A 12,487-nucleotide genomic window follows, 5' to 3' on the forward strand; every position below is an offset into this window, starting at 1 on the left:
CCCCCTCCCCAGTGGAAAACATGAGCAGCGCCGCGGGCCGACCGAGCGAGGGCTGGCCCGGTATAAAAGGGGGGACGTGGAAAGGCTCCCTCTTTTCGAGGGAACTCTGGCCGCCGCCGCGTGTTTTTCGCGCTCTGCCGCCGGATTTCGCATCGCTGCTCCGCGCCACCCTCCCGAGTTAGCCTGGGCGGCAGCATCAAGTGTCGGAAAAAACAGGACTGGGGGGAGTTAAAAATGACGGGGAAGGGGGGTATCGCAAAATGCCAGTCCATTTTGGATCCGCACTTGGCTTTCTGCCCCACGGTTCAATTTTTCGGGCTTTTCTCCCTCTGCAAGAAGACTAGAAACTTTTAGGGGCGAGGGGGTGGCAAGCCAGAGAGGGCTGCGATCTGCACCTGGTTACATGGATCCAGGAGCTCTGTCTTCAAAATAAATAGTGCAAGAATTGACAGCCCCAAGAATGTGTGCTCCAAGAAGCCAAAACAAGAAGTCTTGCTATGACTAGTCCATGGTATTTCTCAACTGGGGAAAATGATGGTATTGCAGAGCTTAGGAGCCTCAGCCCGATACACTCGCCTATGCCAGCATGGGTCCGCTCCTGAACGTGTCCGTATATTACATCAGTCATTGGACATGGGAAAGGAGCAATAACCAGGAAAGCAAAATATATCAGTCTCTCCTGCAGACTACAACTTGTGATTTAATTCAGAAGGCTGCAGGCAGCCTTTTATAGCCTGAGTCAAATGGTCACAAGAACATGATGGTCTCTTTTGTTTTACCAAAACCTATCCCTCTTAGAGGACCCCGGCCCTGGAGAGGGCAAGAAGAGCCCAGGGAGATCCCCCAGGCAGATGTTTTCCCAGGCAGATGTTTTTCTACACCCTTTGCCTTGCTTGCCCTGTGCTCTGTGGAGCGCTTCGACTGACGGGTGCTGTTGAGATCCCAACCACCTTTGGCTTCCACTCTGGTTGCCTTCCTATCAAAACGGGAATGCCATGTAAGAAAATAAAATAAACTTAATTTGGCGCAAGCAATCCCTCACCCCACTCATCACCTTCCCAGCCTCTCCCAGGCAAACACGCATCCCTGGAGATCCCTGTGCAGTGTGGGTGCAGAGGCTGGCTCTGTGCTGAGAAGTGGCAGGACCCTTGTCCCCAGAGGGGTAGGTGACCGTGCCTGGAGCACTCTCGCTGCGCGCGACCCAGTCCCAGGAATGTGATACCTCTCAACAGTTACCACACTTGCTATTTCTAGATCTACCTTCCGGACATGCCGTGTCATTGATTTTTAGGCTGTATTCCCCACTGAAATCTTATCAGATTTTCAACGGTCTGCTCCTTGTGGGTGTCACACACAGATCGTTTCATATATTCCTTATATTAAACAGATTGTTTAATATAATCCTCCTCCTTCAAAGTATGTTGCAAATACTTAGGACCCAATACTGTGTATCCTTTTCCTTGGTAGGCAGAGAGATTGCAATCCAGCTAAGCAACAACTTCAGCGCTGTTTGATGTGGGTGAGTGAAGTGCAGTGAAGCAAAGGGAGGAAAATTCCAGTTGGGCCTAATCTGTAGGACCTCACATAGGCACGGGGTCTTACAGGCACCCCCATCTGCAGGGATGGGAGAAACAAAGAGGTTGCAACTTGCCCCAAGTCAAAGCGGAAACCAGAAATAGCATTCCTTACGCTGGCAGGATCCTTAACAGCAGGAAAAGAGAACGCCACATTAGAAACAAATAACAGAAAAGAGCAAACGTGAAGACAGAGAAGCTGAGTACAGGAAGCATCCTAAGGGTTGTCAGACACCAGGTCTGACACCAGGGCGGGTGATTTACTACAGTAGGGTATTTTTTTAGCATTCAGACCTTTCAGGCACATCTTTAATAAATAAACCAAGCTCACCTTTTCTTTCATGTTACAGTCCATGATTATCAGGGATTTACGTACTCGGTAGAATCTATCAAAGACCAAAATATCATCTGCAACCAGCTAAGGGAAGGCCTTCCTCAGGCAAAGACAACAGCAGCTAATGGGCTCCTCATGGACCACGAGTGTCCGTATGGGCAGTGCCCATGAAGGACTTGGGGCTAAGACCTGCAAAACCTCCAAATGCCTACACACATCCTTAAACCTGTGTGGGGGCAATCTCTGATGCCAAGCAGGAAGCTAAGCACATGCACTAATACTAGAAGGAGCAGAACTGCAGACCCGAAGCCAGACAGATGATTTGGAAAGATACAAATGAGCGTGAAGAGGAAAGTAGAGGAAAGAAATAGCCCTTGTAAGCCACAGAAGTAACAAAAGATTGTCTTGGGACCCACTTGCTGCCTCCCCACACTCCTGAGCCCTCTGGCTGGGAGCATCGGTACTGTGGTGGGAGCATTTCCACGCATGGTCCCACAGAGAATGGCTGTGCTACCTTATCACAGCCACCTGCTTCTCTCGTCACCCTGATTTCATAAGGACAGAGACAAGTGGAAAGCCCAGCACGAAGCTGAAACCAAGTTTTTTTAACCCAAAGGAATTACGAAATAAGAACTGCAATGAGAGGGTAATTGGAGCCAGGTGATGAGACAGAGCTGCCAAGAGAAAGCTGCAGGCCTGGGCATTTCTGATGCAGACTGTCAGGCCGCGATCACCGCTCTGCCTTTGTGCCACCCCAAGTCTCCCCAGCCCTCCCGACAGGCACCGTCCACCCGATCACAACCCCGATGTCGAATCAAACCAGACTGGAGTGGGATTAAGGTGGGATTAAGGGACAAACTTCACCAAAGGCCGTTTTTTTACAAAATGTGTTGTATGCTGGAAGGATGCAAGAGGACCTCGCGTGTAGCATGTGCAACGTGGTTATCAACTACACGAAAGCCCCAACTGTAACACAAATGTCCACCAAATCTGAAAATTCAGCTCTGGGTCTCTCCTAGGGGGAAATAAACCTTCTGGATTTGTAGCCTGTGTTCCCGGCTCTGGCTCATTTGCACTGTGCAGTCAAAGCACCAAGTGACTTCACACAATCGCAAACATTTCTAAAGCTAGGAGTACCACAGAGCACAGACAGGGCTTTGCAGGACCCTTTTAGTGGGATGTGCCGTGGAGTTACTGGAATTTTAGGGAAGAGCCATTGTCAGAAAGAGATGGGAGCTGTGCAAAAGGCAAGTTTGGAAATCTGGGGAAAAAGATTTCCAGCCTATGGCTGCCAAGGCACTGTTAAGGATAAGTGTGCTTAACAAGTACCCGAGTGCTTCCCAAGCATTCATTTCTGCGTGGCCAAGTCCTCCAGGTGACTTGCACAACCAGCAGGGCTAACAAAAGAGATCTACATGGGGAGGAGAGCTCCTAATAATGCCGTTTTTCCATTAAGATTTGGCCAATAATACAAGGCATGCTTGAGAATGCTTGGCCCAAAGCACCAGAGAACACAGCAAAACCCTGAGCCTCACGCTGCAGTCAAGTGGGTGTTGAGGTGGCGTTGGCTGGAGCTGATGTTTGTTGTGTAAATGATCGGTGGCTGTATTTGTGCCCGGGATGGGACAGCCTTGGCATCACATTCAAAGGTCATAAGAGGTGGCAAATTTTCCCAAATAACTTACTGAAAGAGGAGCAGAACCTGTGAAAAGGAAGAAAGCAGCTGACATTAAATCTGTTTGAACCCGTGCCGGCAATGATCTGAAATAAACTTGCTAAAATATGTCGGTAGGACAGTTCAGAGTGAGATTTATTACTACATCCCCAAACTCCCAAATTTTATGCTTCTAATTTAAAAACAGTAGAACTACCCATCTCTTCTATAAAAATGTCTCACTAAATATTTGCAAGTGCAGTCGTGTTCATTTCTGTATTCTAATCTGAATTCAGGGATGTGGTAGGATGGGACTGGTGCTCATGGGACCATTGAACCGCAGGAGAGGTGGCAGCAATTTTTGGTAACACGTCACTGAATGGTTCTTTTCTGCGTCAGTTCTTAACAGTGTAATTATATGAACATGCATCCTTCTTCAACAGGCTCTTGTTCCAAGGGTACCTCTTCTAAGCATCCCCAAAATACCCTGGGACATTTTTGTTTCTCTTTGATTCAAAGGCCTCTTCTGATATGCAGCTTCTCAATCACAGACTTATGCAGGTTATTTATTTTTTATTCCATCTATCTGTTTATTTTGGTTAGATATGAACTACAAAATATGTCTGCACAGAACCGGGCGCTCCCTGATAGCTGAAACAACAGGATGGCAGGAGCTAAGGGCACCATTAAGCAACCAGTGCTTGTTGTGTCTGCTGTGGCACCGCCGGGGCCATACGATTGGACTGTATGTGGTTTATAAGGTGGTTTATAATGCTGGGCTTTGTATGAAAGCGACAGAAAGTCTGAGCTTGGCCTGCAACTTAGCTGGGCAACAACTGACAACAAAAAAATTGCAGCAAACAAAACTTTTTTTTTTTCATTTTCTCTGGAAAAGAATAGTGGTAGGGAGGCCTAATAAGGAAGAAAATAAAAAGGCTGGCATTACGGGCAGAGCACAAGCAGCAGCCTCCTAAGAGATGGTGGGTTGGATGAAGCAGTCCAGGAGCAGCCTGAAAATGGAGCTGGTTTGTGATTGTCATTGTGCAACAAAAGGAGTGAGTATCGATGCAAAGAGACAGGGAGATAAACCTAGGCTGGGGGCTTTGCTCCAGCGATGGTTGCAGAGGGGGATGCTGCAGGTGGGACAGGCAGGGGGGATCTGGAGTAATCTCCTGCTTGGCAAGAATGGCGTTAGCCAGCTTTCCAGAAGAGTTACGTTCAGAAAGTCATGACCCCCGCCTAGAGGGGAACATCTGAACCAGTCACTCATCCAGATTCAAAGATGGCCTTTACACCTGGCATTAAAGTCCGGCTTTGGCAGCGCTCCTAGAGCAGGTCTTATCCCCTGCTATTCAGCAAGCCGCTGAAGCTTTTAAATGTAAAATATGTGCCTCAAATGCCTTCCTGACTTGAGGGTCTCTTTTCCAGGGGAGATGCCTACCAAGCACCATAAGCAAGGCGAATGACACAATACTGACAGCTAGGACCACCAAAAAATTATTAAATTTGGCCAAAGAAACATTATATTCCCAGCTTTGGCTCTGGATGTTAACTGCTGTAAGAAATCCAGTGTCACTTCGTGCTGGCCTCTGGAACAGGGTAAAATTTACCACTCTGCCATTCTAGCCAAGGCTATTACACTTTCTTTCTTTTCATTAGGACAAAATGTACCTTTAAAATACAAAAGATAATTCTTTATCTCTGAAAGTTTCATTTAGAGCCATGGCTCAATATTTGCCTGAGACATTTGCATACCTGGAAGTATCTCATACGTGATGATCCCTGCAAATGAAATGCATTGTTGATTTAGTTTGTTATCCCAAAAGATGATATCGTGGTTAAGGTTTGTATGCGGTACATCAGGAGAAAAATACGGAAGGGTTGAATTGAAATAGATTTTAGTTCTGCCAAGTATACTGCTGAAGTTAATGAAAGTCAGTTAGACATACACTTGGCTGCTGTTGCTAACTGAATAATACAAGTAATAACAGAGGCATCTATTCAATTCCTGATGAACATGAGTAATTTCCATTATCTTAAAACGTGTAGGAGTTATGAATTATAGGTGCAGAGATTTCCCAACACTTTTTCATTATTATATCTTGTTGTCAGTTGCTTATACATTTGCCAAAGTTTAATGCATCAAGCTGAAATTTCCTATGCTGGGTATTGGCCTCCGGCTGACTCTATTTGTTTCGTTTTATTTTTGTTTTGCAAGTTTTATCAAGAATGGTGCATCTGTATCCAAGAGCAAGGTTAGGAGAAAGTATGTTATTTTGTCTATGGTAAGTCAAATTCCTTCAAACATTTCTCTGAGAAGATGTTTTACCTCCGTGCATGGAAGCAAAGAGCAAAAATTTGCCAAAAGGAGTCAACCAAACACCAGAAATTTGCTTTTCAACACATTTGGGAAATTATTCCCAAATTTGGACCATGTCTAAGCATTACTGTCTTTGCAGTTTGCACATGCTCAGTAGAGACTTGTTAAATTCTGCAATCTAAAAATCCCATCTAGGCCAGGCATGTTCCAGCTCAGAGCCACAGAAATCTCTCTGTGGTTGGTCTCCAAATAAAAGGGCAGGCTGTAGATTTCCTCTCGGCAATTGCGAGACAAGGTCTGCTGTGTGTGCCTGCGCAGCGAGGGGGGAAGAGAAGGGAATTCGATTTCCTTGTGGAGAAATAAAGAGAGGGGCAGTGGTTGTAAGAGGTGGAGAGTGAGGAGGAAGAGGGGAGATGGGGGGGGGGAGCAGCACAGTGGGAGAAGGACAAGAGCGAGGATGGAGGGAGGCGTTGGCACAGAGGGGTGAGCGCTAGGGCATCAGACCCACGGTAGGTGATACATGCAGGGGCAGCGAGGGCGGAAAGCAGGGCAATGCAGTGTCTGGGGTGGCCAGGAGAAGATGGGGAGGGAGACGGTCCTGCCGAAGACAAGATGATAACTGCCCATCATTGGGCAACTGCGTTCTCCTCCAGACCTCAAAAGTACCACCACCGGACGTAAGGCTCCACGTTCCTCTGCCGTCAGCAAATAGCGATGGGAAGATGTCTGTCTGCCCTGACACTCTGCATTGGCTGATCAGCATATATCAGCCTGTGTAGTGAGAGATAGTGTTGTCAGTAAGATCCATGCAGCGTTTTGTTGCAGAAGTTGAAAGCTATGGAGACAATGACAAAGACGACTGTAATTAAAGATGGTATCATAAGGCATTAGCTGCAAGGACAACCTTAATTCTGATGTTTCTCAACTCCGAGCACTTAGCTTTGTAGCTTAAATGTTTTTATAGCAAAGGTTTTCTTAATGTTACTCTTAAAATATAATGCATGTCCACTTGGGTTAACGGACTTCTGTTGTTTGGCCCTGGAAATCTGTACCCATATGAGTAATGCTTGCAGACACGAAAAAATCACTGGAATGAATTGACACCACTTATCACCTCCTAACTTATGGGAGTAAACAGATACTGCAGGACTTGCCCATATAATATACTGAGCATGCCAAAATTAGTCCAGATTTGTGTGTAATTGATGAAAGTATTTTAAAACAGTGTCTGCTACCTCTTGCCTGCTCATACTTTATTGTTCAGATATAAATATATAAATATATTTAAAATAAACGTATATTCCAACAGCGAGTGAACATCTGTCTATGCCAAGCCTTATCACAGCTATTTGGGTTTTTTGCATTTCTGTTTCTCTCTCTGTTGGTGGTGTTTTTACCTTCTCAGGATGGAACCGGATCTGGAGCCAAAAGAATAAAATAAAGATGTGTCCAGGTCATACATGTTTCAGCGTATTTATTTCAATCTCAGGATATACATCCTGTGATCATCAAAACAAATTAGTCTGCAGTACAAGGAGAGTCTATGGTCTGACTATTTCTAAGAGAAAATGCAGCTGGACTTTTCATGCTAGAGAAAAAGCTGCATTTTCACGTTACAGGCTTTTCTTTTTTTGAGTGTAGTTGCAAACTCATCAGGTATGTAGAAAAGGCTGCTTATTAGGGGCGAAATGAAATAATAACCAGCGTCCCTCCGTGCTTGTAGAGCAGTCCCCGAGGGAAGTCCGACACACAGGTGAGGAGAAGAGCCACCACTTAGCACCATGAGACGACGTGGTGTGGGGCTTCCCCTGGCTGGAGCATCCCTCATTTGGGGTTTCTGAAATCAAAGGGTAGTACATGCATTCTTGATAATGACCAGCTTCCTAATGATTGTAAAACGGGAATTATGCAGGGCTGCAAGCAAAAGACAAATTCTGAATGAGAGAAAATTAGTTCAAAGCATGTGACTAAATAGTGGTGGGCTTAAGGTCTTAATTCTCCTCTCACACTATGCAAAGCAGGAGTAACTCATTTGTAGTCAGTGAAGCTACAGAGATGTAAAATGGCATCGGAGGAGAATCAGGCCATTGTTCTCTGCAAAACTCACTGATAAGACATTAATTACTAAAGAGAAAATGCCATCAAAAGGATTTTAAATGCTTTGCAGAACTCAGGAGACAAACTCATTAAATGCTATGTCCTACAGGGAATTAGTTCCAAATTTGTGAATGCAGAGAAGGCAAATGCTGCACTACAGATAAATGGATGATCGTTTTGAAAGCCTTCTTCGGAAGGCCTACTTTCTTTTGGAGGGGGAGCCAACCCCACACATTACATCCAGAGACGTGAAACAATTCCAGATAAAATAAATCACCCTGAACCTTGGTCCATCTCACACACTGAATCCCAGCCAACTGCAGTTGTTTAAGGTTTGTAAAAGTTCACTGGACTCTGTTTCCTGCCCAGCCTGTCTCCCCTTCCTCCCCTCCACTGCCAGCTCTCGTCTTAGGTCAAGCCAGGCTTGGAAGCAGAAAAGCTAAACACCGGTCTGACAGCATCATGTGCGGTCTTTCTAACTGAACACCCAGTTAAAGTGCTAGAAATCTCACTGGGGGAAATCCCAGCTCCAGGGATATGATAAAATCTGTGATAAAATTCTCACTTGACCTCTCCAAGGGCAAGATTTTACCCCCATCCTCAGGATAATCCCCAGATAGTTTTGCAGACCCCAGTTGCTGAGATAGGGTGACTGAGTATTTGAAGCTTCTGATGTCTTTTTGAACAAAAGCCCCGAGCAGTTAACCCTCCAGCAAATCCAACATGGAGGACATGAAGCTTATTAAATCACAAGAAAGAACAACAGAGACGTTATCAGTGAGAAGTGAAAACATGACCACATCACAGGACACAGTGTTGTGTGCCCCAGCCACCGCATTTACTGTGTCCTCCTGGGGGACCCTGGATGCTGAGGATCCCAGTCCTGCGTCCTGGAGACCCTGAAGGCACATTTTTGCCCCAGGATTTAGCAGTGATGAGCAGGATGAGTAATTGCCCCATCTTCCTTTTGCTTTGGGCATGGGCAAAAGCCCTGCAGCAAGACACCGGGAGTCAGGCTTCTCGGGGCTGAGGTCTGCGTCAGGCTGTGGGAAGCAGGACAAGAAGACGCACTTGTCACATGAGCCAGGGGCAAGGTGGGTATGCCAGGACAGTATGTCCCTAACACATGACTTGTGTGCAACCACTGTCCTGTGATCTGTTGGGGTGACTGCATTTCTGTCACAGGATCTGTGTGAAGGAGAGTCCTTTTGAATGTCCCCTACATCCCGGCTTTTTCTTGTCACTGTTGTTCAAACCCAGCCACTCGAAGCGGGAGAAGGTTCAGACTATGTCATTGGCGTCATTGCGTACTGATCATACTTCGGGACTGGTGGCAGGAGCTCAAAAGGATTATTCACAGTCCCTTGAGCTTCCAAAGAGGCCGTCCACTGCAGAGTGGCAGGAGTGATTCCCTGGCTCACAGGAGGATGCGTCTGCCAGGACAGCAACGGCCTTGGCTGTGGGATGTGTCTGCCAGGACAGCAACGTCCTCAGCTGCAGGACTTGCCTTGTCATCCCCAGCCAGGCTTGGGCACTTGCAGTTCAGATTCCTGGGTGCCAAGAAGATTGACAGGTACCTAGCTGTGGTCAAAGTGGTCATGATAACACAGTCTCACTCCTCAAAACAGGGTCAACTTGTGCACTGGCCAGAGACTGCCCCGATTATGTCTCTCAGTGGACTGTGCTGCAGCCTCACAGATATCATTTCCAGCTTGAGTGGCACAGCAAGGCTGTCACCTTTCCCTTGCACACTGGGCTGGATGCTCTTCTGCTACCAGATAGTTCAGGCTTCTCCTGCCCCATGTAGTCTTTGCGTTTCCATGGTCTGGCTGCACTTGGTTGCAGTGTTGTGGTTGTCAATCCTGTGGTATAATTCTGGGCAATAGTGCAGATGATACACCCACAGATTTTTTGGATCTTTCCTTCTCCAGTCAAGGAGATCAAGTCTGATCAAGTGAGTGTGACCACAGAGGCTTGTGGGCAGAGTTACCAGAGGTGCAACGTCTTAGACACAAAATGGTGAATGACCTGCAGGGTGTCCAGCTGCACAGTTTGAGGAGGGTAGATGTTTTGGTCGGTAGCAGTAGCTGTGAGCACCTCTGTGCCAGACTGCATTGCTCACCAGGGTGGCATGTGCCCAGGCTGGCTGACTACAAGTGATTGAGACGGTGGGTGGCAGGGAAGTGTGTGCCATTGGCTAGAGAGATGTAGAGCATGAGGTCCTTCAATGCAGGTAACCGCTGGCTACCTGGGGCACATCTGGCCTGCCCTGTGCTGTGTGTTATCCTCCAGACGCAGCAAGAATACATGGTCATGGATCGGGGAAGAACCCAGAGAAGGTGTGAGCCAGAGGAAGCACTCAGTGGTTCTGGGCAGGACCAGAAGTCAAGACATGTATCAAAGGTCAGGAAAAGGCTTAGAAGTAGCTGCAACGGGTTTATATCATTAACAGTTGGATTGATTGCAAGCACTGCCTGGAGCAGCCGATCATTGTGCTAACCCTCAGCTCCAAGGCTAGCCAGGAGAGTGTCCTTATCCAGCAGCAAGTCATAGGTGGGGGGAGCCCTAGCAGAAAGAGCATCTTTTTTTGTGAATGGTATATTTTGAATCCAAATCTACACAGGACTTCTTTTAGTAATAAATTTATACTAAATTGGGGAAAATCCGAGGGATCTGCTTTTGCTGTGTTTGCAAAGACAACTTTTCAAAGCGGGCCAAAAAGTGGATTAATAGTACGAAATAAAAAATAATTAAAACAGCCAACATCAAAGTCATGGCTGCACTGCTGCAGTGTCCCATCACTGGGCATCAGCTTGCTGAAACTGTGTCCGTTCCAGTGTTTTGTTAAAATACTGCATTGGGAACAGTAATTAAACAGATTCTGATGATGGTTTTTAACACATGCCAGCTGGCTCTCAGCCAGCGTCGAAGCAGAAACATTGTGCAAACTCATGGTCAATGATGACTTTGATCTTTGAAGGGCTTTGTAGTGGCGGAAGGAAATGGGAGGATAGGAGGGAGGGAGAAGGGTGCAAACAGTGGGGAGAAAAAAAGAGTAACATGCACTGGAGTGGAAATTATCTCCTGCACCTTGACAAAGACGGTGGGTGCTTTCTTCCTTCCCCTCTTTCTTCATGTGGGGCAGTAGGCACAGTCATAAACATTATCATAAAGGCCCAGTTTTGTTGATGGCAACCCATATGAGTAACAGAAGTCCCTTGAAAATTCCCATGTGTGTGCCATTGGGATTGCTCTGCGAGTGACTTCCTCTGCATGCTGGCTTGCAGTAGCTGGCCCTGCCAGCGTATTCATGTGCAAGGGACACTGGACAGCGTTGGAGTCCTTCAGGACAGAACCTGGGACAAAGGTGAAGAAGAGGTCTTCTGTGGCCAAGAAAATCGTAAACACACGTGCTATTCAAATTATCTGCTTAGACATTTCCCCTGAAATGCTACAACAGCTCTTTAGGCACAAGGAAAGTTGTTGCTTCTGTCCCACAAGGTTCTCTGGTTAGATGTTGCATGAACAAGGATCGGGGATAATGGACAACCGCAACTAGCAAGAACGAGCAGAGGGATGTCTGGACAGTTCGGAACAGTTAGTTTAAATTCGGTATTACTTTCCCATGTTAACAATTAGCAATGGGCACGAAGAAGGAGAATCACATTGTCCTTTTTAAGCCTTAGAGATATGCAAATGGTTTAGGTGGATGATGTTGCTGATTTCCGGGAGCGATGCTAGCTGTGCCTTGGTCAGCAATGAGCCTGTGTTCCCGAGCTGTGCTGGAGGGCTCTGAATATCGGTGTGCTCTCTCTCAAGTGACCCTCACTTCAGAGATCGCAGCTGCTTTTACTCTAATATTCTTATGAAATTCTTCACAGAAGTAGGATTGGCTTGACGGTACAAGCTGCAATGCCTCTGTAGCAGCACAGGAAAACTGGAAAACCTTGCAAATATCTTCACATTGAAAAAAAAAATCTTTATTTCCCTTCCAAATTCTTCACTAATGTTAGGTAATGACACTTATGATTTTCCCCTCTTTCTTCTTTTCTGTAATGAGCAACATTTTAAATTCATTAACTTCCAACTCTGGAAGGACACATTTAGCAGCCATGGGGGTTTGGTGTGACTCCTAAGAATTTCAAAGAATAAAGTCCTTAATGAGTTCTCGTGCACTTTTGCATGCACAAAAGATGCTGTCAGTGAGAATAACCTTATTTTAGTTCAAGGGCTTCAGCAGACAAATGAGTTAAGTAACTAACCTTGCATCAGCTGAGCTCCCATAAAAGTCAATAATCATCTATGTGCACTCCTCACCTAATTGCAAGGTGAGGCAACTCAGCATGAACTCTGGTGGAGAGTTTTAAGCTAAAGTGTTTCCTCCACAACTGAATGACAGTAGTTCAGTTTTGTATCTGAGCCACAAGAAAACAATAAGCTGGAAAAGATAAGCGTGTTGTTTACAGGATAGCGTCTGGCCCCACTGCGAGGAGACCTTGAACTGGAAT

Source organism: Pygoscelis adeliae, unplaced genomic scaffold, assembly GCF_000699105.1.
Source record: "Pygoscelis adeliae isolate BGI_AS28 unplaced genomic scaffold, ASM69910v1 Scaffold145, whole genome shotgun sequence".
In the NCBI taxonomy this organism is placed as follows: Eukaryota; Metazoa; Chordata; class Aves; order Sphenisciformes; family Spheniscidae; genus Pygoscelis; species Pygoscelis adeliae.